Source organism: Crocodylus siamensis, unplaced genomic scaffold (assembly GCF_052110815.1).
Source record: "Crocodylus siamensis isolate JL-2025a unplaced genomic scaffold, ASM5211081v1 HiC_scaffold_567, whole genome shotgun sequence".
Taxonomy (NCBI): Eukaryota; Metazoa; Chordata; order Crocodylia; family Crocodylidae; genus Crocodylus; species Crocodylus siamensis.
The window spans coordinates 921-4,618 of record NW_028324975.1 but is presented as its reverse complement, the minus strand read 5'-3'; the positions used below and the strand labels follow the sequence as shown (position 1 = coordinate 4,618).

The 3,698-nt window shown below is 53.7% G+C and overlaps 1 pseudogene; it reads right to left on the bottom strand.

The window, feature by feature from the left end:
* Positions 1–535: 535 nt before the first annotated feature.
* On the bottom strand, positions 536–1,504 carry LOC149851660 (T cell receptor alpha variable 18 pseudogene; annotated as a pseudogene).
* Positions 1,505–3,698: the final 2,194 nt, after the last annotated feature.

Genomic DNA, 3,698 nt, shown 5'->3' with positions numbered 1-3,698 from the left:
AGACTGGAACTGTGACAGTCTGCAAAGGGAAAGCCAGTTTCCTACGTTTTTCTCCTTTAAAGGAGAACCCATTTTTAAAGCTTGTTTGAGACCTTTTAGTACATTCTTCAGACCCGCGGGGTGAGAAACGGCCAAATGATCTGCCAAATGCGGCCAACTCAGACTTCATACAAATGACCTACGATTCACACTCATCCCAAGCGTCACATGCAGACATGGAGGAAACCGCAACCAAATGGTGACACTGACTCCGGACCCCAATCTGAATCACCGCTTGAAGCAAGAGTCTTAATCCTATTTGAATCCCCCTGACTCTTAACTATTCCCCATCTTATTAGTAACATTAACTGTGCCCTTAGACATTGCTTTCTCTGTGGTTTGCCATCGCCACCATCCTAGAGAAAAGGCCAGCTTAGCCACAGACACTAAACTTATACGAATGCTAACTCCTTCTCCTCACCACTAATTCCTATAAAAATCCCATTTCGGACTATAAGAAAGGGAAGGCGAGGAGGGTCCGTGCATGACAGGGTTATTACAGACCCACTTTCTCCGTGGTCGGGAGTGGAAACCGCTGGATGTGGCGCTCTCCGGAGGCACCGGGACTCCGGCGTCGCGCACTCGGGCGCTTTCTGCACCGCTCCGCGCCGGCGGGGCTCACTGTGTCTCTCAGCGCGCAGTAATAGACCGCGGAGTCGCTCGCCTGGCTGGAGGGTTTCCTCAGGCGGAAGGACGACGAGTCTTTCTGGAAATCGGCAGAGAACCCGCGCCGGCGTTTCTCGTCCTCGTCGTCCCCTGCCTCGTAGCGGGTCAGCAGGAGGCGAGGGGCTTCGCTTGGGAACTGGGCGTACCAGAAGAGGGACGGGGTCACGGCCGCGCTGTAGGTGCAGTTGATGGACACGGCGTCCTCTTCCCGGACAGTCACGGCGCCGGCAGTCTGCGAGACCGTGTCCGCATTGGCTTGCTCTGCGGAAGGAAACAGCAGTACTGCTCGAGCAGGGCTGGGCTGCTCAGGGCAACCTAGTGGGGTTATACACCCGAGCCCCCATCTACCTGGGGTTGGGGTCCAAACTCTCCTTAGGTTCCTTGGAAATCCCAGCCAAGCAGAACAGACCCGACCGTGCTCCAAAGCAGACTTCCTGCCAAGGGACCTCTCTCTTTTCACCCCCAAAATCCCCGACCTTCCACCAGAAAAATGGTTTCTCTGCCAGTTCTCAAGCTTAAGCACAAAGTCAGAGGACACAAGGGGAGAAGGGATCCTGGGTCGTTCACAGTTTGCCTTGCGAATATTTCTGTTCTCCACCTTTCATTTTTGGATCCCGCTCTCATGTCCCGTTCCCCACACAAATATTTGGAGGGTAAATGTTTAGAACAGAATAGACCAGACTAGACTAGAGCAAACCCTTTGCAATTTGGTATAAACCGGCAAATTAAAAGGCAGGACGGACTCACACTCACTCAAAACACAGACTGCGATCAACAGCGAAGCAGTGCAAAGAGCCATTTTCGCAGTAGTATTTCGGGTTTTAATCATCCCGTTGACATCAAGCTTCTCCCGGACTCCGAAAAATACCCACGGGGAGGACTCGGTGCTCAGAGCAGCGGACTGAAGCCTTCTTAGGGTTTGCCGTCTGTCATGCCGCTGTGCCTTCCACTCTTCCGCTTCCCTGGCTGAAGTACTTGGGAGGTGTCTGTGTCTCACGAGCAACTGCCCCTGGCTTCGCCGTGCCAGCCCCCGCGGGGAGGGGGAGGGGCAGGGGCAGGGGCGGGGGCTGCAGCCGGCAGCAGAGGTCCAGCGGACGGGCCCGCGCGGCTGGAGCCACAGCGCCGCCTCGTGGGGAGACGCGTGAACTGAAAGGGGTGGAAACCCTCCGCGGGAATCTCCCGGCTCTCCTCTCCCGGCTGAAACGGCAGCGGGAAAAGTTAGGGCGAATTGTCAAGGCTCCTTCTCTCTCATTTTGTTTTCTTCATCAGCGGAGGGAACTGCAGCCTCCCTACCTGAAGGAATGAAACAGCCTCCAACTGACAGAGGCTGAAGGAAATTCCCATGAGGAGCATAAAGGTCGCTTGCTGCACATCATAAAATCAGACTTTCCAGACTTGGGGCTCTGGTCAGAAGGATCATTTGGATGTGTGTTTGATGACAAAAGGAGTCCAGGAGATTTGGTCGTACTTTCAGGAGGTGCTCTTAAGGCTGCAGGAGTAAGCTATCCCAACGAGGTGAAAGAATGGGAAAGGCAGCAGGAAAGCAACCTGGACAGCCAGTCACCTCTTCAAAAGAGTTGAACCTCAGAAAGAAATCCTATAAAAAGGGGAAACTTGTTCATGGTACTACAGAGCAACATAAGAGTATGGCAGAGGCATTCAGGGAGGAATTTAGGAAGAAAAAAGCTCATTGTTCTGCACTGCCATGCAAAGACACCTCTGAAACACATAGTTTATCTGTAAACTACTGCCAAAAGCACCATGTGCTCAGTAGTGGAACTCAACTCTGAACTTGATTAAAAACAACCATCACTGAACAGGATTGAAAAATGCTTGGCTCATACTGGGCAAGCATACTGATCTGAAACTATTGTGTATGTGTGGGTGGCAGTGGGGGCAGGGGGTTAAAAATGGGCAGTTTGTTCCCCAGAGGGAACTGGCACTGGAACTAGAGGTATTGAAGTACCAGGCATACCAGTCTAAAAACAGGAGGGCCAAAGCCAGCCCTGAAACCCTTCCCTTGACACCCAAAATGTTATATTTGTGATGCAGGAGGTGGCCTGAGCCAAACAGACTGTCAACCATGGACCTGCTCCCTGGCAACAGCTGTCAGTCTGTGTGGGAGGATATCTTCCACAAGTGTCTTTTGGAAAGACCACAGGGACTTGAGCATGCAAGTAGCACACTGGGATGTCGAAGTGAGCACCTGTGTGCACCAGTGCACATGTACCCTCGGCTCTCCCAACCCTGCCAAGCAGAGCAGAGGGGAGCCAGCAGCAACAATAAGGTAAGCCAGGCCAGGGAGGAAGGGAGAACTGAGCCAGGTCAGCTGTAGGGAATTGGGAAGGAGTTTTCCTCTCCTCCCATCTCTACTTAACTGTGGTGGGTGGGAGCCACGCTCCCAAGCTGGGCAAACAAGCCAGGCAAACAGGCCCACCCTTCAGGGGCATGCCGGAGTTTGCACAGGGGTTTGCACAGCGGGGAGAGCAGGAGGGGCCTGAGACTCGGTGTGTCAGAGCTGCTGAATTGAGACAGAGTCTTCAGACTCTGCAGGTGAGTGCACTTAAGGGAGTTTTAATGGGGATGCTGACTTGGAGCATAGCCAGGGACCTTGCCCTGACTTTGCCTCTCAACCCAGGCTCCTCTAAGGGCTCCGCCTTTGGATGAGTCTGCAGCACCTGGGCCCCCTACCTGCTAAGAATTGCCTGGTGTGTCCTTGCAGGCCTGGGGGTAGTGGGAGAGCCAGGAGTCTCCTTGCTGTCCTATGTGTGCCCAAATTGAGGCCCTGGAGGGACAGATGAGGGAACTCCAGGCAGAGGTGAGCGGGCTGTGGGGAATCAGAGTGATTGAGGAAGAGACTGATGACTACTTTCATCCTCTGAAGGACAAGATGCCTGGCAGAGAAGCAGTGAGGGAAATCCCTGAAGCAGATGCTGTTGAGTGGAGGACAGTCACCTCCAGGACTAGACCTCTCACTGCAGAGACAGCTCCCC